The 21,802-nt window shown below is 40.1% G+C and overlaps 1 protein-coding gene across 5 annotated transcripts in view; it reads left to right on the top strand.

Annotated features, from left to right (window-relative positions):
* Positions 1–241: 241 nt before the first annotated feature.
* EYA3 (EYA transcriptional coactivator and phosphatase 3) overlaps positions 242–21,802 on the top strand; it is a 123,485-nt gene continuing 101,924 nt past the window's right edge. For 2 of the 5 annotated variants that reach the window (XM_010380357.2, XM_010380356.2), the window contains exon 1: positions 242–414. The gene's annotated coding sequence lies outside the window, so the exon portion shown is untranslated. The remainder of the gene's footprint in view (positions 415–21,802) is intronic. The other 3 variants (XM_010380359.2, XM_010380360.2, XM_010380361.2) reach the window with 3 other exon arrangements.

Raw genomic sequence — 21,802 nt, 5'->3', positions numbered from 1 at the left:
TCTACCAAATGCACCTAGCACTTCTCACGTTCCTTTTACCGAGGTAGGGATTACGCGCATTTTTAAAGACCTCCTTAAAAGTGAAGGCTGTAGCACCATTGGGACTGCCTGGGGCTCACGCAGAAGCTGCCGTCTCAGTGGCCTCGAGAGGGGCGTGGCCATAAGCGGGGCTCGCCGTGCCGGCGGAATGGGCGGAGCCTAGGCGCTTCCCCGCCCGGTCAGACTCAACACATGCGCCCAGAGGCTTCTAGTGGAACGAGATGTGGGTCGTGAGGGGACTCTGGCCGCTTACTTCCGGTTCCTAGGGATGCGTATCCGGGTCACACTAACGCCGCGGTTTCCTCCTCTCGCTTGGTTCTACTGTGGGTCTGGACTGGTCTCCATGTCCTGTTGTGGGACTTTTACAGCTTTTGGGTGAGTCTCCGCTGCCGACAGGGTTTGAGCGTAGCCGGTTGAGCACGGCCTGAAAGGTCTAGCGTTCTGCCTCGGTCCTTGTGTGTGGGAGTCTATTCGCCTGTCCCTTGTCCCTGCAGTGCTTCACTCACCTCAGCCCTTTCCTTCACGCTGGCCTCGCCTTATTCACCTCAGCTTAGCCTTCTCGCGCTTCTGTGCATCTCTCGCCTTGCTGTTTTTCCTCAGCCTCATCAGCCCTTTTCCAACCTCGGTTTCTTGCCTTACACCTCAGAGCTTCTCTCAGCCACTGCCTCTCCTTTTTTCTCCACCTCCCTTCTTTTAGCACCTCTTTTCCCCTACCCCTGATCTGGGATCTCAGCGTTCTTTCACCGGGCGAGACGGCCTACCTTCTAATTGCGCTCACTCTTCACCACTGAGAAACTGAGCCTCTCTCTAGGGTCCTAGGTCCTTGTCCCCCAACTTTCTTCACCTTTGATCATTCCTCCTGGGACCAGTAGGTGACAGTGCTTCTCCTAGGGTTCTCCTGCCTGTCCTTAGCTAGAGGAGGGCTTTGCCAAAGCCCCGAAATGGGAAGACTTCCCCAGCCTGGGGGAAGTTTTGCCTTAAGGCGCTGGGTTAGACTAACTCCGGTAGCTTCCATAGTTAGGGTTCAACAAAGGCGTTCCTAGTTCTTCGCTTTACCTCAGTTTTGGGGCTCTCTCGAGAGCAGCTAACAGGTGGCAGGCACACGGTACTGCTAGCGGTTGGGCTGGCGCGATCTTGTGAATTGGCAAGGCATGAGGACGTTCTGTCAGTTTTGTGTTCCCATGAGAATGGATGTGCACAGCTGAGACAAAAATGCGAATGTTTGGGGACGTTCAGCTCTGTTTTCGGCGTGGACGTTTCTTAGAGGACACTTGTGATGATAGAGGACAGGGTTTGTGAGATCATTAGCTCCAGATATATGAATTTATTGTGTTGTTACCGAAAAGTGTTCTGCTGAAGAGTTCACTATAGTAATTTCAAAGTAATCTTCTTTAAACTTAGTATGCACATATGCGTTTTTTCATTTTTACCCTATTAAGTTTTCTACTTGTCTTCCTCTTCCTTCATTAGCCAGACATTACTTAGAATTACATTACTCAGAAGTACATTGCTTAGTACTAACTTCTAACCACATTCTAACTTTTGTGGGTTTTTTTTTTTTACCATTTCCACCTTTGTCGTAAAACTGTCATTTTCTCATTTTGAGATTTAGGGCACCTTTCTTAAATTTCCCTAGAGGTTTAAAGTCATTTATAACATGAAAGAATTGCATTTAATAATGGTTAGTGCCCCCTTTCCCAAATTTCGTGATCTAAAGTATAGGCTTGGATAATCTTCATTTTTTCCCGATGTTTATGGTGTATATCTAGCACTTGATTGCAGAGCTTTTTGTGTGATCAGTTTCTGTAATCTATAAATTGTGCTTTAAAATGTAGTACTTCAGTAAGAACTTAAATACAGCTCTGAGCACCTGCTTATCTTTTGGCTAATTAGCTATAGAAAAATGTCCTTCATTATATGATACATATACATATGAGAGTGTATAGACCTTGGCTTATTCCAAAATTGGGTTCTCTTTGGCTGTTTTTAGCAAAGGACTTTGGAGTTTGGCCATGTTAGTCCTAGAAGCCACAGAGAAGGACCCTTCTAATTGGCTTTCAGGATTTACCTAACTGCTAAGCGAAGCCTCTTTGAAAGTTTCTTATGTGTACCTCCTCCCCACTACCTAGCTCTAGCTTTTGTCCAACCTGGCCTTACTATTTTCCATCCTTCAAAACTAACCCCAATGTGTATGACTTACTCCAGCTGCTTCCTTACCTTCAGGTTTATGGGCTTCATTTAAGCCATGAGAATGCCAGCTTTATTAATGCAGATTAATATAAGAACGTTAAACCCCAAAAATGATGGGAAATCACTCTGTCTTCAAAACAATAGAAAATAATAAAATCTACTTTTAAAGATTATATACCATTGTCAGTAGTAAGAAGTGGCACTTTTATTTACAAAGCATAAAGAAATTAGGGTTTAAGTCTGGCATGGTGGCTCACACCTATAATCCCCAGCACTTTGGAAGGCCAAGCTGGGAGGATTGGCCAGGAGTTCAAGACCAGCCTGGGCAACATAGACAAAATTAGCCTGGTGTAGTGGTGTGCGCCTGTAGTCCCAACTACTCAGGAGGGTGAGGTTGGAGAATCGCTTGAGCCCAAGATTTTGAGGTTACAGTGAGCTGTGATCACGACACTGCACTCCACAGGGCAACAGAGTGAGACCCTGTCTCTTAAAAAATAAATAAATAAATTACAACTTAAGCAGTTAATCATTTTTCCAAGGTCATTTTTTTTAAGTCCCGTACGTGCTCTCAGAGTAGCGGGTGTTAATTCCATTAAAGCCATAGGCTGGAAAGCACAATATAGTATTTAGTGGGTCATTTCAGTATATGTATGTCATATATGAATGAGACTATTAGGATAAGAAATCTATGACACGGATTTTAAAATCCAAAGCCGAAGTCATTTTGTCTTCAAAGAGGGACTAGAGAAAGAAACTGTTTTGTGCAGAAGTAGAAGTTGAAAAGTTTTAGGAGTCTCTTTTGCTCTTCTAAAATGACTTTGGCCTGTATATTTTGCATTGAAGCCATTAATTAAATGAGCGTCCTGTATTGTCATTGAAGCAGTTGTGTTCATGCTGCTGATCTTCAAGCCTGCCCCTCCACCTAGCTGCCAAATGAAATCAAACCAGACAAACAAACAAACAAACAAACCCAGAGACAGCTTAATGTGTGTTTGTTTTTAAAGCTCAGGAAAAAAATTACTGTTGATTTTCTATAAAAATTTCTACTTTAGTTTGTAGCCCTAAGGGGTCAATTTAAAATATGTTTCTGTATATTAGCTTTATGCTTACCAAGTTTTCTTATTTTGGTTTGGTTTGATTATTTTTTGTTCTTTTTTGTCATTTTATTTGCTAGTGTACTTTGTCTTACATTTTTTTGTTTGTTTTTTGGTCCTTGAATCCTATGTTTAAGGAGATGTAGTTTTTTGTTTGTTTTTTTGTCTCAAAAAAAAAAAAAAAACCTTGCTCAATTGGCCAGGCTATAGTGCAGTGGCACGATCTTGGCTCACTGTAGCCTCGACCTCCTGGGCTGAAGCCATCCTCCCACAGCCTCCAGAATAGCTGGGACTACAGACTTATGCCACCACGCCTGGCTAATTTTTAAATTTTTTTGGAGAGGCAGGGTTTCGCCATGTTTCCCAGGCTGATCTCAAACTCCTGGACTCAAGCAATCCGCCTGCCTTGGCCTCTCAAAGTGCTGGAATTAAGGTGTGAGCCACCACCCACAGGCGGCTGATGTAGTTTTGAAAATTTAAGAAACAAAATATACCTCCAACAAGTCCTTGTCACTTGTACCTTGTAGCATTGTGGTTTCTGTGCTCTGCCTAAGCTTTTTCATGACTTCATTTATTTTGTTTTGATTATAAATAAAAGGCTCATGGAACTTCTTTTTAGGTAGCAGCTTGTTCAAAAGATATTTCTGTTCTGCATGTAACAACAGGATACTTTAGCTCATGTATGATTTAAATGGAGGAAGAATAGTTCAAAATAGGAATGTGTATTTTAAAATATTAGGAATAGTCAGCACTTTGGGAGGCCGAGGCGGGCGGATTGCCTGAGTTCAGGAGTTTGAGAACAGCCTGGGCAACATGGTGAAACCCCATCTCTACTAAAATACGAAAAATTAGCTGGATGTGGCAGTGTGTGCCTGTAGTCCCAGCTGCTCGGGAGGCTGAGGCACAAGAATTGCTTGAACCAGGGAGGCAGAGGTTGCAGTGAGCCGAGATCGTGCTACTGCACTCCACCCTGGGCAACAGAGGGAGACTGGTCTCAAAAAAAAAAAAAAAAAAAATATATATATATATATATATATATGTATACACACATATACATATATATATAAAGAATAGGCAGTTCTTCCCATATATTCATCTGATTAGTTTATACCAAAGGTTGAATTGTTATATTGATAGTAAAGTGGAAAATAGGTGAACTTTCTGTTTTGTAATTGACTTAAAAATACAAGTGCATATTCTTTTACAAAGTATATGGCTTAAGCTCTAAACTACCCTGTTGGTACTGGTATCTTTTACTGTCAGAGAACATAGCAAATAATGGAACATACCATCCTTGATATTTTTATTTAGTTCCATCAACCTAAGTCCCAGGGTAGTTAATTATTAAATGTAGAAGTAATTTAGGCATTTTCTCTGTTATTTATAGTATATTTAAAAACAGCCATTTAAAATATGGGCTTCATAAAATTTGTCTTTGCTGTTTTCCCATTTAAGTATGCAATAGTATTTTGAATCAGAAAAGGAATGTGTAGTTTAAATAGTACCAACTTACTGTAAATAAGTTAACAGATCAGCCCAAGGCAGTCAGTGCTTCATATCATGAAGATCTTACTATAGATTGTGTTGGATGCACTTTAACTTAATAGCTTGGTTAATGTTTGTAGCAGTTAGATGGTTTTCATTTTCTTCCCTAGAAAATAATTAGCAATACTCTTTGTAATACATTTATTTCAGCAAATATTGTTTAGGCACCTGCTGTGTACAGTTACAGTAGTACATATTTAGGCTATTTATGTGATTAGGTAATATTGTATCCGGCTGATATTTACACTTAAATTCTGAATTTGATCTTATTTGTACATTTCTGAATTAAACGTAAGACTTAACATAATTAGAATTAAATAAACTTAACATAAAATCATGTTCTTTCATTATAGATACAATCAAGTAATTTTCACTTGGAGAACTTTTTGATAACTGAAACATGAAAATCTGTAGTGGTAAAATGGTAAAAGTAAAAGTGAACTTTACATAGCACTTACTATGTACCAGGAACTATTCTAAGTAGTTCTACATGTATTAACTCTTTAATCTTTACAACCCTATGAAATAAGGGTACTATTCTTTTTTTTTTTTTTTTTTTTTTTTGAGTCTTGCCCTTGTCCTGTTGCCTTGGCTAGAATGCAGTGGCACAATCTCGGGTCACTGCATCCTCCGCCTCCCAAGTTCAAGTGATTCTCCTGCCTCAGCCTCCTGAGTAGCTGGGATTACAGGCATGCGCCACCATGCCCAGCTAATTTTTGTATTTTTAGTACAGATGGGGTTTCACTATGTTGGTCAGGCTGGTCTCGAACTCCTGACCTCGTGATCCGCCCGCCTCAGCCTCCCAAAGTGCTGACATTACAGGCGTGAGCCACAGTGCCCAGCCAAGGGTACTATTAATATCTCCATTTTACATATAAGGAAACGGATGTACAGAAGTTATGTAACTTGCCCAAAGTAACACAACTAGTTATCAAAGAGCTGGATTTGAACTTAGTCTTTTTGGCTCCTGAGTTAATCTTTTTTGTACAAGGGTCTACTGCTTTAGTGATTTCTCTATAGGTTGAGGTTTAAAATCTAGTTTATCTGTAACACAAAAGAGTACTGCTTTTGGTTAGGAACCTTAAGGGAGGGTTTTGTTTGGCCTTTTTACTAATGATGGCTTAAGGCAAATTGCAAACCTTTTACTACCGATGTTTCTCAGATGATAAAACCATATATTAAGACAATACAGGATCAAATTCCTCCTCCGTTAGAAAAATTATCTTATGGAAGTGAATTACTTTGGAGTTACTTGGAGATAAGTCACTATTTTTTATAAAATGGCCCCTCGAAGTTAATTTTTTTCTTTTATCTTCAGAGTATTAAACAAACTTATGTAGTAGTCTTAAAATTCTTAAATCTGGCCGGGCGCGGTGGCTCAAGCCTGTAATCCCAGCACTTTGGGAGGCCAAGACAGGCGGATCACGAGGTCAGGAGATCGAGACCATCCTGGCTAACACAGTGAAACCCCGTCTCTACTAAAAATACAAAAAACTAGCCGGGCGAGGTGGTGGGCGCCTATAGTCCCAGCTACTCAGGAGGCTGAGGCTGGAGAATGGCATAAACCTGGGAGGCGGAGCTTGCAGTGAGCTGAGATCTGGCCACTGCACTCCAGCTTGGGCGACAGAGCAAGACTCCGTCTCCAAAAAAAAAAAAAAAAAAAAAAATTCTTAAATCTTACCATTCCCATATGAATTTAACATCTTGGAAATATAAAACAGAAGACTAAAACTGAAACATCTGATTCACCACTGGTCTCATTTCCAAATTTGGAAATTTCTGTAAAATTAAGTACATTAAACTCTTCAGGACTATCATGTTTAGAGTACATAATCTCTTTAGGACTATCATGCTTAAAGTAGTATATTTACATTAGTGATTTTATTTTTACTTTAGAAAAGATGAGGGGAACTTTTCACAAATTACTTTCTAAATGAGAAGATGCAAATAATAGTCATTTGGAGTATTATTAATCATATTAAGATGATTCTTTTGTGCCTTTATTAAGCCCAAATAAAAAAACTTAATCAAATATCTGGGGGAAGGAGATTGTTTTGTGTAAGTTGAGGTGCACCTTAATGCAGGAGTCTTGTACTCAGATAATGATATTATTTTTCTGAATATTTTGAAAACAGTTGAGAATCGTAGAATCTGGTTTACAGGAAAAGTATAAATATTTCTGGCAAGAAGTGACATTTGATTAGGAATACTAATTTTAATTCTCATGTTAACTCTTCTTGTTAATTGAGACGTTAAGTATACTGTTTTTTATAGTAGCTTTTGTCCTTTTTCCACTTGGTGGGAAAAGTATTGTTATGGAGCTGAACAGAGTAAGCTTTTGCTATGATGATAATACTTGTTGATATTTAGAATGTTCTTTAGTTTTAGTTAAACATTTAATTTTTGATTCAAAGTAATTCTCTTTTATATTATGTGGGTCTGATAATCAGTGTATTTAAAAATTTCAATAGTTTTCTTTCTCCTGAAATTTAATATTGTAGCAATTACTGAATTTAGGAAAATTGGTAGGTAGTTGCTATCAGCACCGTTACTACGGGAATACATTAGAATGATTAGCTTTTAGGTGGAGTTGAATTTTTTCTTTAGTTTCCATAGTAATTGAAAACGATTGGCCGGGCGCGGTGGCTCAAGCCTGTAATCCCAGCACTTTGGGAGGCCGAGACGGGCGGATCACGAGGTCAGCAGATCGAGACCATCCTGGCTAACACGGTGAAACCCCGTCTCTACTAAAAAATGCAAAAAAATTAGCCGGGCGATGGTGGCGGGCGCCTGTAGTCCCAGCTGCTCGGGAGGCTGAGGCAGGAGAATGGCGTGAACCCGGGAGGCGGAGCTTGCAGTGAGCTGAGATCCGGCCATTGCACTCCAGCCTGGGCGACAGAGCAAGACTCCATCTCAAAAAAAAAAAAAAAAAAAAAACGAAAACAATTTAGGTCAACTTCACCTGTTGTGCCCCTCCCCCTTTTCAAAATAAGAGGAACATTTAATTTAGCACAATGATGTTAATTTTTCCTAGTAGATTGATGATATGAATATGGTAATCTCACTCTCTTTACCAAAGGAATAATCCAGTATATACATGTATGAATTTTGGGGGAATATTTCAGACTTTAGAGAAGATTATAGGATAAAAAAAAAGTGCCTAAATATCTTATAAAAATCAGTGTTTTATTACATCACTGAATTTTTGTCTTTTGAATTTAACAATGTCAAATTTAGGAAACATCTGTGATAATTTAAAGAAGAATTTTTGAAATCTGCTTTTCCTTTTCACCAGGTGTTCCTCTGCTATAGGTTAGGAAGCAGTAATTAGGCAACACTAATGAATAATGTTCTTGAGAGTGAGAACTAGAGCTTCGCAAAGAGAATAGGCCATCTCTCATATTTAGTGGGGCATTTAATAGCTAGATAAACTGAAAATTTTTGTTTTCATTTCTATGTATTTTCTGTTAGTATGTATTTATTTACTGTAGATACCTCACATTCTGTGCAAAAAAAAATTTTGGAAATAACTCAGTGGTTTCCTTTATCTTTTTTGTTCTCTTTCAGAGGCTTGCTTATATAAAACTACAGTTTAGAGAACCATCGGCTGGGCGTGGTGGCTCATGCCTGTAATCCCAGCACTTTGGGAGGCCGAGGCGGGAGGATCACCTGAGACGGAAGTTCAAGACCAGCCTGGCCAACATGGTGAAACCCCGTCTCTACTAAAAAAAATACAAATTTAGCCGGGCGTGGTGGCAGGCGCCTATAATCCCAGCTATTTGGGAGGCTGAGGCAGGAGAATTGCTTGAACCCGGGAGGCAGAGGTTGCAGTGAGCCGAGACCGCGCCGTTGCACCCCAGCCTGGGCAACAGGAGCAAAACTCCGTCTCAAAACAAACAAACGAAAAAGAGAACCATCAAACTCTGAATGTTGTTTCCTATGTAGTGTGAAGTGGTTACTTTCTTCCGTTTTTGACTGGCCAGTTTTTTGTTTCTGGTAAAGTGGCTTTCAAACTGTTCTGATCATGACCCACCGTAAAATACATTTTACACTGCTATCCAGTACTCAGACACATATGTGTACATATTAATATTTGAAATCGAAACAGAAGTTTCTTGAAACAATATTTTTACTACTGGTGATGCATTGTAATATTAATATTTTCTATTCTATTTGGTTTGTTTGCTTGTTTTTTGAGACAGGATCTCACCCTGTATCACCTGGGCTGAAGTGTAGTGTCACTATCACGGCTCACTGCAGCCTTGACCTCCTGGGGTCAGGTGATCCTCCCGCCTCAGCCTTCCGAGCAGCTGAGACTACAGGTGTGTGCCACCATGCCTCACTAATTTTTTTTTGTTTTGTTTTTTATAGATGGGGTTTCACCATATTGCCCAGGCTGGTCTTGAACTCCTGGGCTCAAGTGATCCTCCTGCCTCGGCCTCCCAAAGTGCTGGAACTATAGATGTGAGCCACTGTGCCTGGCCTCTATTTTGTTTTATTGTTTTTAATTTAAAACAAACTGCTAGTTTCCATTCACTAAGTTGATATGGTAACCTGTTAATGCAGTGTACCTGCAGTTTGCAAAATTTTAGTGACTGCTAGATTTTTCCCCTAATATTGTCTTTTTGTAATGGAAAAAGTTTCGGTTTGGGGCCAGGTGTGGTGCCTCATGCCTGTAATCCCCGCACTTTTCAAGCTCCTGAGCAATATAACATTAAATGTCAATCACTTAAGCCCAGGAGTGCAAGATAAGCTTGGGCAAGATAGCGAGACCTTGTCTCTACCAAAAAAAAAAAAAAAGAAAATGTTTAGATTTGCTAGTTTTTTTCTCTGCAGTGTACCTGGATTCTGTAAAACTTTTAACCTAAATAGCTGCAGAACAGTCACTGAGAGAGGGAGGTCCTATTGTCCTGATTACCATTACTGTCATCTCTGTTCTTTACCGTGTCTAGGCACATTATTTTAAAAACTAATTCTGGAATCGTGAGGTTGAAAATGCTTGGTTGTATGCTGAGCTTCCATCATTAGAATCCTTTGCTAGTTTCCATCTAACAGTCAAAAGTTTAGGTCCATTCAGTTGGTTTTCACAAACTTTGCTTCTGTTCTTGGCAACTAGTCAAAAGGTTACAAAGCTGCTTTATTCTGCTCTCTTCTGGCCCCAGTCCAGTCTTTGTAAACCAAAAAAAGAGGACTGAGGAATGAAGCAGTTTGCTCATGTGTACATGGTCAGGTGAAATAACATGATTGAAGAGTCATTAGGGTTTGCGACAGTGGATTACATTTATGTATTGTCCCAGTTCATTTCCTGTAATCACAAAGGGGGAAAGGGCGTAGAAATATCAACAGTTCCTTGCCTATCCTAGCTGTTAGAGTGAAATAGGGTCAGCAGACATACTCTACTATTTTTATACCGCTACCCACTCTTAACACTTAGTGAGCACTTACTATTTGCCAGGCACTATTTAAAGCACTTCACTTGTGTTAACTCATACTCATACTTGGGAGACCTGGGGAAAAAAATGAGAATGGTAAAGGATAAAGAAGAAAAGTTGCCGTCTTCTCATATGTTCTCATTACTTGGCTTGAGAGTTCTGGCTGTTGGTGACTATAGTGTGGCATATCATACATTTTAAGCTCGGTCAGCTTTTAAATATCACCAGTCCTGTCTGCATTGTTCCATTATGAGACATATAGCTGTGGTTTGAGAACTCAGGCTTTGAAGCTAGCCTGCTTGGGCTTGAATACCAGGTTGGTGACTTACTATGTGTATAGCATTGGGCAAGTTACTCTCTGTGTCTTAGTTTTCTCATCTGTAAAATGGTGATAACAAATAGCTTTTATTTTATAGACTTATTGAAAGATTAAAATAATTAATATATTAGCTAGGCATGGTGGCATATGCCTGTAATCCCAGCTACTCAGGAGGCTGAGGCATGAAAATTGCTTAAACCTTGGAGGTGGAGGTTGCAGTGAGCTGAGATCATGCCACTGTGCTCCAGCCTCGGTAACAGAGCGAGACTCTGTCTCAATTAAAAGAGAAGGAGGAGGAGGAGGAGGAGGAGAAGGAGGGGGAGGGGGAGGGAGAGGAAGAGGAAGGGGAAGAGGAAGAGGAAAAAATTAGTTAATATATTAAAAGTACTTAGAACGGTGCCTGACCCATAAGAAGCATTCCATAAATGTTTGCTATTAATAGTATCAACTCACAGTTGGATCTCCTGAGAGTGTTTGTGGCTATGATGAGTTCTGTATATTTTCTGAGTAACAGGACATGATTGACATTTAATGTTATATTGCTCAGGAACTTGAAAATATCTTGTCTTGAGGACCTGTAGGGAAAGTTCTTGTGTAGTGTGTTGGATTTAAAGCTAAAGGTTATCAAGGCTACAGGTTATGCAGGCCCAACTTGTTTAATCTCTCTTAGGAACCACTTGTTATTTGGGCTGTAATCTTAATAGTTCTAATGGTTTGCTATTTGGGAAAACTAAGCGGAGCTAGTTAGTGAATTGACTTTCACTCAAGAACAGATTTCTTTCCTTTTTATCTTAGGTGTAAGATATTTATTTATTTTATTTTTCTTTAACAAACACTTATATTATCCTGTCTGATGGAGTTTTGAAGGGGTAAATAAAATTGGAGAAATAAAACATTAATAAAAAAAACTGAACCTAGATTTTACAGTTCTGACAGCTAAAGACATAGATTTCAAAAGACTTAGTTCTGTTAGTATAGTGTATAGCCAGTGTTATCCAAACACTGGCAAGCTGAAATATATGATTGGTGTATAGATGAGATATATATAGATAAATAGAATGTTAGAGGATTGATGACATAGGGTACAAACTTTGTCTGTATAACTGGAAGCAGCACATTTATGGAATATTCATGTTGTGATTCTCAGAAATGTTAACTGCACAGATTAAAGAAGGATGAAGATAAAGTTTTAGAGTCTTTGAGTCTAGATCATCAAATTTTTTTTTAATTTCTTTTATCGTATTCTTATTCTTTTTGATTTCTTGTTTATTTTTTTTCATGTCACATGTTAACACCCACTACAAACAGAGAAATTTTTATGGTCTCTGATAAGTTACTAAAACTGGAGAGCGATCCAAGGACTGTTGGAAGAAATATAGTAGAACCGTTATACTGTTATTAAGCTCACATTTGATATAGCTAATTCAGGTTAACCTCCTCCTTCTTAATACCTTTTGCTATGGTTTTGAAGTTTTTCCTGTGGAACACATCTGCCTGTTTCATTAGGAGCTTGCAGGGGAAGCACAGTGGCTCATGCCTATAATCCCAGCACTTTGGGAAGCCAAAGTGGGCAGATCACGTGAGGTCAGGAGTTTGAGACCAGCCTGGCCAACCTGGTGAAACCTTGTCTCTACTAAAAATACAAAAAAAATTAGCTGGGTATGGTCATGCACAACTGTAATCCCAGCTACTTTGGAGGCTGAGGGAGGAGAATTGCTTGAACCCAGGAGGCGGAGGTTGCAGTGAGCCGAGATTGTGCCACTGTACTCCAGTCTGAGTGACAGAATGAGACTCTGTCTCAAAAAAAAAAAAAAAAGATTGTTTTGTAAACAACTTCAAAGGATGATTTTTGTTAAGAAGTAATATTAGAAATTATAAAAACAGGCCAGGTGCGGTAGCTCGCACCTGTAATCCCAGCACTTTGGGAGGCCGAGGCGGTTGGATCACCTGAGGTCGGGAGTTCAAGGCCAGCCTGACCAACATGGAGAACCAACATGGAGAATTTAGTCTCTGCTAAAAATATACAAAATTAGCCACGCTTTGTGGCACATGCCTGTAATCCCAGCTACTCAGGGGGCTAAGACAGGAGAATCACTTAAACCCGGGAGGCAGAGGTTAAGGTGAGCCGAGAGCACGCTACTGCACTCCAGCCTGGGCAACAAGAGCAAAACTCTGTCTCAAAAAAAAAAAAAAAAAAAAGGAAATTATAAAAACAGTTCTTCTTAGAAAGACCCCTCCCCTCTCTTTCCTTTCCTTTCCTTTCCTTCCTTTCCTTTCCTTTCCTTTCCTTTCCTTTCCTTTCCTTTCCTTTCCCTTTCCCTTTCCCTTCCCCTTTCCCTTTCCCTTTCCCTTCCCTTCCCCCTTCCCTTCCCCCTTCCCTTCCCCCTTCCCTTCCCCCTCCCCTCCCCTTCCCGTCTTGCTCTGTCACCCAGGCTGGAGTGCAGTGGTGCAATCTCAGCTCACTGCAACCTCCACCTGGGACTACAGGCACGTGCCACCATGCCTGGCTAATTTTTGTATTTTTAGTAGAGACGGAGTTTTACCATGTTGACCAGGCTGGTCTTGAACTCCTGACCTCAAGTGATCCACCCACCTCGGCCTACCAAAGTGCTGGGATTACAGGCGTGAGCCACCACTCCTGGCCAAGAGTCTGTTTCTGGTAAACTGTTATTTTTTTCTGTTAAGAATTTGGTAGAGCCTAAATATATGTATATATTTTAAAAAGCAACTTTCTCAGTAAGTTCTGGTAGTGTTTTGTTAAGTGTAAAGTTACTATAAATAGTCCTACAGTGGATAATACTATGATATGTTAGTCATGCCTCTGGAACAAAGTAGCCAGAAGAATTCCCCAACTTTACCGCAGTCAGTTGGCTGCACTATTTATTTGTGGAAGGTATTGACCAGTATGGTGATGGTTTTTATCTGTCTACAGAAAGTCCCATCAGGGAGGTGTAGGTGGTTGCAGTTTTTCTGGTTACGGAAGTGTGATTTGTGCTGTTGCCTAAGTTGTGAGACCTGAAAGGCTCTCTTAGGATCACACTAAAGGGAGCCTTAGGAGAGGTTAGCTGAGTGTAGGTCTGCTGGATATTTGTGTCTACTTTAGCAGGGCTCTGAGTACAAAGGATTCTGAGTGGATATGTTAGTAAGTATGTCAGATTTTTTTTTTAAAGGTATTAAATCAAGAAAGTAGGCTTTCAGCTGATGGGACTTTAATGGATTTCTGAAAGATAGGAAACAGTGAGACCAAATTGATGGGAAAAATGGGAGAAGAAATCACAGCCAAAAGTGTATGTAGAAGTTTCAGAAATGTAGCAGACTCCAGGTAAACAAATATGAAGAACTGAAGGGCACCTGGAATATTTATCAATTGCAGCAATCTGGGAGCATTTATTCAAGAGAAATGACTGAATCTTGGCCAAAACAGCAAACTTTGTGGCATTTTAATTTGCCCTTTTCCCTCTAGCTCCTCAGTAGCCTTGAAAACCAACAGCCTCCAATCATGGTGAAAACCAGCCACTGGAAGGGATAGATTGAGTTTAGAGTTCTTCAAAGCTCCATTCCCAGAGTTGTCATTATTTTACTTAGCTGTTGGTTCCTTGAAAAACCTCATTCACAAGACCATCTGTATCTGACCTGACTTGAAGCTCAGTACAAACAGCCTTTCCACCCTGGAGTGTTTATTGAAAACAATCAAAGGCAATTGTTGAACAACTTGAGTGCTCACCATCTTGAGTGACAGTGAATAGTTAAATCAAATAATAGGTTAACCAAGAAGCTTAAAAGGAAAAGCTGGGAAATTAGATGTTCATAAGGAAATTTAAGAAGCTCTGGTATATTTCTGGGAATCTAGAAGGCTATGTGCATGTGTAGGGCTGTGTGCTGCATGCTTAGGAAAGAACTAAGAAGGTCCTAAGCTGTCAGTTCTGATTAATCTCTAGGCTTTGTGCAAGCAAGAAGTAAAGGCTAAGGAAAAGTTGTAAACCACTTGGCTGAGTGTGAAAGGTATGCCCTAACACATGGTAGGGAGCCTGTCAATACACACTGAGACTTATACTGGTAAGCATTTAAGGAAGTCTCTGCCCAGTCATTAGCTGATCACAAACGAACAGCAGAGACTTTAGTGACCACATATGATAGATAAGTAATATTTTAGATAATTAGTTCAGGAAAGTCACTAAAAGAAACAACAATAAACAGTAACAACAGTAAACAGTAGTAACAACAAATACCTGGTAGGGGAAGAATCTGATTTTCCGAGTTGTCACATTACATTATTTAAAATGTTTAGTTTTCAAGATACTATTACAAAGCATGCAAAAAACTACTTAAGTATGGTCCACACATAGGAGAGAAAGCAGTAAAATAGAAAGTGCACCCTGAGGAAGCCCAAATGTTGGACTTTAATATTAGGCAAAGACTTTAAATCAGCCATTTAAATTATGTTTAAAGGGCCTGGTATGGTGGCTTGCACTTACTGAGTGGAAGAATTGCCACTGCACTACAGCCTGGGTGACAGAGCAAGACCTCATTTCTCAAAAAAAAAAAGTTCAAAGAACTAAAGAAAGCCATGTCTAAATAGCTAAAGTAAGGTTATGTGAACTATATTATATTAGTCCACTTGGTTTGCCTAACAGAATACCAAAGAATGGGTGGCTAAAATAACACATGTATTTTCTCACAGTTCTGGAGATTGAAAGTCTAAGATCTCTTTTAAATGAGTACTAACTTCTATTTTAGGTATAATTGTTTCTGAATAATTGTATGTTGTATAGTTCTACCTCTAGTGTTTAAGATAGGGTAGAATTCTTCCACCATTTCAATTTAAATAAGGAAAGGGTATCTGAAGGTAGTCACATTTAGAATAAAAATAAGAATTTTTACAATTTGACCTTAAGTCATCTATGTAATGGAAAATTCTTCTGTTATGATAACAGGTAATAGAGCCTACATTTCAAATCTCTGTACTCATAAATAAACTGTTGATCCAACTGTTTTTGTAGTTTTATCTGCCAATGTTTCAGATCTTGTTACTCATAAATAAACCGTTTATTGTTCCAACTATGTTTATAATTTTGTTAGCCAACATTTCAGATCTCTGTACTCATAAAAAAACTGTGGTCTAACTATGTTTATAATTTCATTTGTTCGTATTACAGTCATAGAATTTTATGCAGCTTCATATGTGATTTTTTTTCTAAAAATCTTAAGTAGATCCTGTTATAACTTTTGAGGTATAATTTACATACAGTTAATTCTTTTAAACAAACAGTTCTGTAAGTTTCATAGATTCATACAATTTTGTAAAACCACATCAAGATATAGAGGGCCAGGTGTAGTGGCTCACATCTGTAATCCTAGCACTCTGGGAGGCCAAGGTGGGTGGATCACCTGAGGTCAGGAGTGCAAGCCCAGCCTGGCCAACATGGTAAAACCCCATCTCTACTAAAAATACAAAAATCGGGCTGGGTGCAATGGCTCACACCTGTAATCCCATCACTTTGGGAGGGCGAGACAGGTGGATCACTTGAGTTCAGGAGTTCAAGACCAGCCTGGGCAACATGGTGAAATGCTGTCTCTACTAAAAATGCAAAAAAATTAACAGGCATGGTGACACATGCCTGTAATCCCAGCTACACGGGAGGCTGAGGTGGGAAGATTGCTTGAATCCAGGAGGTGGAGGTTGGTTGCATTGAGCCAAGATCGCGCCACTGCACTCCTGCCTGGGTGACAGAGGAAGACACCATCTCACAAAAAAAAAAAAAAAAAAAAATTAGCTGGGCATGGTGGCACGTGCCTGTAGTCCCAGCTACTTGGGAGGCTGAGGCAGAAGAATTGCATGAACCCAGGAGGTGTAGGTTGTAGTAAGCCGAGATCACGCCACTGCACTCCAGCCTGGACAATAGAGTGAAACTGTGTCTCAAAAAGAAAAAAAAGATATAGAATAGTTTCATCAGTCCCAAAAAGGATCCCTTGTGCGTCTTTATAGTCAACCTTTTTTCCCATCCCCAACACTGGCAACCACTGATCTGTTTTCTGTTCTTGTAGTTATGTGATATAAATGGAATTATACAATATGTAGGCTTTTGAGTCTGGCTTCGTTCACTTAGCATAATGCATTTGAGTTTCATCCAGATTGTTCTGTGATTTACTGTATAGTATTCCATTGTATGGGTATACTGCAGTTTATTCATGTGCCAGTTTGAAGGGCATTGGAGTTGTTTCCAGTCTTTGGCATATATATGAACAAGCTACTGTACACATTTACATACAGGTTTTTATGTGAACGTAAGTCTTCTTTTCACTTAGGTAGATACCTCAAAATGGGATTGCAGGGTTGTATAGTAAGTGTGTGTTTACCTTTATAAGGAACTGCCAAACTGCTTTCTATGACTGGTTGTACTGTACCATTTTGCGTTCCCACCAGCAGCGTACAATTTCTAATCGTACATTGTTCTAGTTGTACAGAGTTCTTGTTGTTCTGCATCCTTGCCAGCATTTGGCCAGTTTTTAAATTTTTATTTTAGACATTCTAGTAAGTGTGTGTTGGTATTATATATATATATTCCCCCACTTCCCCCAGGGGCTCTCTGTCCTAGTCTCTGCTTAGCCTAAATGAAAGGATCTAAATCTACAGAGGCCAACAGTCCCAAACTTTTGGAATCTCCTCTGAATGCAGCTCATTACTGTTTACTAGATTCCAGACTTTATTCCGATTTTACTATTTTTTCTACTAATATCTTTTTTCTATTCTAGGATCCAGTTCAGGATACCACTTTGCATTTATATAGTTTAATTTTTATTTCTGGCTGTAACTAACATGTTACCGGTTTATAAGATACTGCTACTAGTTTTGGTTCTGTTTTTTTGCAGGACTATTTTTTCAGTTCCTATTTGTCCCAAAATGCTTTTTATGTCACACAATTTTATTTTGAGGGATGAATTCAATTTGTGTGTCATCATTTTGAGTTGCATTCAGAGGAGATTCCAAAAGTTTGGGACTGTTGGCCTCTATAGATTAGATCCTTTCATTTAGGCTAAGCAGAGAATAGTACAGAGAGACCCTGGGGAAATTGTTTCAATTAAGAGTCTTTATCGGCCGGGCGCGGTGGCTCAAGCCTGTAATCCCAGCACTTTGGGAGGCCGAGGCGGGCGGATCACCAGGTCAGGAGATCGAGAGCATCCTGGCTAACACTGTGAAACCCCGTCTCTACTAAAAAATACAAAAAACTAGCCGGGCGAGGTGGCGGGCGCCTGTAGTCCCAGCTACTCGGAGGCTGAGGCAGGAGAATGGCGTAAACCCGGGAGGCGGAACTTGCAGTGAGCTGAGATCCGGCCACTGCACTCCAGCCCGGGCGACAGAGCGAGACTCCGTCTCAAAAACAAAAACAAAACCAAAAACAAAAAACAAACAAACAAAAAAAAAGAGTCTTTATCAAGAAATGATTAAATTCCTAAATTTTACTCTTATTTACTTTGTTGCTTGAAGTTGGAGTTAACAACTTTACTTGGTTAAATTAGCTGAGCCTTTATAGTTTCATTCTGTTTGATCTGTACATTTTTGTAAAGGGTAGTTAAATGGCATCTTCAACATTGACATGAACTTTTGACGCAGCAGCTAAAAGTAAGTATGATTTCTTTCAGAATGTGTCTTTAATACCTGGCATATTTTATCCTGGATTCTATTTCAGTGTTTTTCTTCCAGCTTGAAATATTCTATGATTATGTTTAGAAAGAATTTCAGGGTTCTATTCAAGACACACAAAAAAGAAATCCCAAAGAAAAATACACGCAAAAAAGTAATTGCATTAGAAAAGTCACGTTTTTCCAATAAAAAAATTTCTGATCATTTAGTACCATCTTATGATGTGTTTATCAATGTTCTTGATACAGTGCTAAGCACAGTGTTACAAAGTTAAAAATTAAATGTTTAGCAAATGATTTATGCTACATGAGAGAAATGCAAAATAGGAACTTCAATCAAAACAGAAAAATATGAGCTTCAATCTTGAGGCATAATTTACCTAAGATTGTTATTTAAGATAAATTGGAAAGGAGGACTTTGATATATTTCAGGTTTAACTCTAGCAGTAATTTTTTTCCCTAAGCAGAACACATCAAACAGGCCAGGCATAGTGGCTCACACCTGTAATCCCAACATTTTAGGAGGCTGAGTCAGGCAGATCACTTGAGGTCAAGAATTTGAGACCAGCCTGACTGACATGGTGAAACCCCATCTCTACTAAAAAATACAAAAATTAGCCGGGCATGGTGGTGGGCGCCTGTAATCCCAGCTACTATGGAGGCTGAACTGGGAGAATTGCTTGAACTTGGGAGGCCAAGGTTGCAGTGAGCTAAGAGCATGCCATTGCACTCCACCCTGGGTGATAGAGGGAGACTCCATCTCAAAACAAACAAAAAACAGTATAGTGAATGTATGCAGACTTTAAGTGCTGTCTTACAAATACTAGTGTTGAGTTTGTTAAGGCTTTGGAAAGATCTTGTAAGATTTCTCAAGATCCATGAAGTACCTGAGACTGTCAGTGTTACTGTTACCTGGCATAAATTTAAGGTTTATCCCAGAGTGAAAGCAGGAGAATGCTAACTTTGAAGTTATGTAACACTTTCATTAGAGAGGCAAACTTGACAATTATTTGGAAAGTTTTTAAGTGTTTTATGTTTATTATTTTTAATGTCTGGAAGCATTTTTTCATCTGTATGTACAGTTGTGTTCTCTTATTTACATTTCCTTTTTTTTTTTTTTTTTGAGACGGAGTCTCACTCTGTAGCCCAGGCTAGAGTGCAGTGGCATGATCTCGGCTCACTGCAACCTCTGCCTCCTGGGTTCAAGTGATTCTCCTGCCTCAGCCTCCTGAGTAGCTGGAATTACAGGTGCCCACCACCACGCCTGGCTAATTTTTGTATTTTTTAGTAGAGATGGGGTTTCACCATGTTGGCCAGGCTGGTCTCGAGTTCCTGACCTCAGGTGATCTGCCTGCTTCAGCCTTCCAAAGTGCTGAGATTACAGGTGTGAGCCACCACGCCCAACCCCTTATTTACATTTCCTCATTTCCCACTTTTGTTTTCAGTTTGTCTGTTTCTTTCAGTGGTCAGGAGATGGTCAACAAGCCCAAACAGAGAGGTAATAGCAAAACCAAGCAAACAAAAAACATAAACTTTGCTATTTGTATTAGTTTCCTGTGGCTGCTATAACAAATTACCTCAAACAGACTTTGAGGCTTGAAACAACAGAAATTTGTTCTTTCACTTCTGGAGGCCAGAAGTCTGAAATCATGGTATTGGCAGGGCTGAACTTCCTCCAGAGGCTTTAGGGGCAATCATCCTTTGCGTCTCCCAGCTTCTGGTGGCTGCTGACATTCCTTGACCATAACCCTCCAGTCTCTTCTTCCATTTTCACGTTGCCTTCTTCTCTGTATGTGTGTTAAATGTCTGCTTTTCTCTTATAAGGACATTTGTGATGGTGTTTAGGGCCTATATATAATCTCATCTCAAAATCCTTAATTACATATGCAAAGACTGTTTTTCCAAATAAGGGAACATTCACAGGATCTGGGTATTAGGATATGGACCCATCTTTGACTAGAAATCTATTTCATGATAACTGTGTGTATATGTGTTTGGGGAAGGGGATTTCCCCCCTCCTCTCTTCCTTTTCTTTCTTTTTTTTTTTTTTTGAGACGGAGTCTTGCTCCTTCGCCCGGGCTGGAGTGCAGTGGCCAGATCTCAGCTCACTGCAAGCTCCGCCTCCCGGGTTTTACGCCATTCTCCTGCCTCAGCCTCCCGAGTAGCTGGGACTACAGGTGCCCGCCACCTCGCCCGGCTAGTATTTTGTATTTTTAGTAGAGACGGGTTTTCACCGGGTTAGCCAGGATGGTCTCGATCTCCTGACCTCGTGATCCGCCCATCTCGGCCTCCCAAAGTGCTGGGATTACAAGCTTGAGCCACCGCGCCCGGCCTCTCTTCCTTTTCTACCTCCCTTTTTCCCTTTCTTCCTTCTCCTCTTCCCTCCCTCTCTCTTTTTCCCCCACCCTCCTTTTTCTTCTTCTTCTCTCTCTTTTTTTTTAATAAATGGGGTCTCTCTTGCTATGTTGTCCAGGCTGGTCAACATACCAGATTACCAGATTATTCCTGGGCTCAAGGGATTCTCCTGCCTCAGCCGACTCTTCCCACTTTGACGCCCAGCCCCAGTTAAAATTACTTGTTTCGGCCGGCCATGGTGGCTCATGACTATAATCCCAGCAGTTTGGGAGGCCGAGGTGGGTAGATCACTTGAGCTCAGGAGTTTGAGATCAGCCTGGGCAACATGATGAGACTCTGTCTCTACTAAAATATGAAAAAGTAGCCGGGTGTGGTGGCATGTGCCTGTAGTCCCAGCTACTTGGGAGGCTGAGGCGGAGAATTGCTTGAACCCAGGAGGTGGAGGTTGCAGTGAGCCAAGATTGTGTCACTGCTCTGTCTCCAAAAAAAACAAAAACAAAAAAACTTGTTTAATTAACAGTAAATCAGTCCGCCACGGTGGCTCAAGCCTGTAATCCCACTTTGGGAGGCCAAGGCGGGCGGATCACTTGAGACCAGGAGTTTGAGACCAGCCTGGCCAACATGTTGAAACCCTGTCTCTACTAAAAATATAAAAATTAGCCGGGCATGGTGGTGGACACCTGTAGTCCCAGCTACTCCAGAGGCTGAGGCATAAGAATCGCTTGAACCCAGGAAGCGGAGGTTGCAGTGACCCAGGATTGTGCCACTGTACTCCAGCCTAGGTGAGATTGTGACACTGCACTCCACCCTGTCTCAAAAAAACAAAAAACAAAACAAAAAAACCCAGTAAATCAAAGTCTGTACATTGTAAATTAAGGACTTACGGTTATAAAGATAAATCTATTTGTTTTTGTGGGGTTTTTTGCTAGCCTGTACAGGGAGTTAATAAGTAGCATAAAAAGAATGTCAGGGAGCTCTCTGAGTCTGAATCTCTTCTGATTCTGAGGGCTGCCAGATTCAGAAGTAGTCCTTTGTTCAACTAAGCTCTTTATTCCTCTAAAGAAAAAAAAAAGGAATGTTATTTTTGGATTTTTAGGAGGTCCTTAAAGTGCCAGTCCATACACTGAAAAAGAATTTCTGAGTTTAAATTTAAAATATTTAAAAACTTTAAGAACATGATGTTATAT

Source organism: Rhinopithecus roxellana, chromosome 12, assembly GCF_007565055.1.
Source record: "Rhinopithecus roxellana isolate Shanxi Qingling chromosome 12, ASM756505v1, whole genome shotgun sequence".
In the NCBI taxonomy this organism is placed as follows: Eukaryota; Metazoa; Chordata; class Mammalia; order Primates; family Cercopithecidae; genus Rhinopithecus; species Rhinopithecus roxellana.
The sequence above is the reverse complement of the archived record's forward strand: the minus strand, read 5'-3'. Positions and strand labels throughout refer to the sequence as shown.